Genomic DNA, 346 nt, shown 5'->3' with positions numbered 1-346 from the left:
ACGCATTCCATATCACTCCATTTTCCCATTCGATTCTTCGGTTTTTGAAAATGATTTGGCGGGCGAGAGGGCATTGGGGGAGCGTTTTAATGTCGATAGGTTGGTAACAGACTTGAGAGGCAACATAACGAGAAGAAAAAATATTTTCATCTATTTTTTTTTGGATTTTCAAAATTATTTGCCGGGTGAGGAGCTGATTATGGAGCGTTTTAATTTTGACAGGTTGGTAGCGTCGTAACAGACCCAACTGACTACTCAAAAAAAAGGCAAGAAAAACCAAAAAAAATAATATTCAATTTGCTAATTCCCAATCGGGATTTTGAAAATTATTTGGCGGGCGAGGGGG

The sequence above is a fragment of the Diachasma alloeum genome, unplaced genomic scaffold, assembly GCF_001412515.2.
Source record: "Diachasma alloeum isolate Michigan unplaced genomic scaffold, Dall2.0 Dall_scaffold_00187, whole genome shotgun sequence".
Taxonomy (NCBI): domain Eukaryota; kingdom Metazoa; phylum Arthropoda; class Insecta; order Hymenoptera; family Braconidae; genus Diachasma; species Diachasma alloeum.
Note: the sequence above shows the minus strand (reverse complement) of the source record.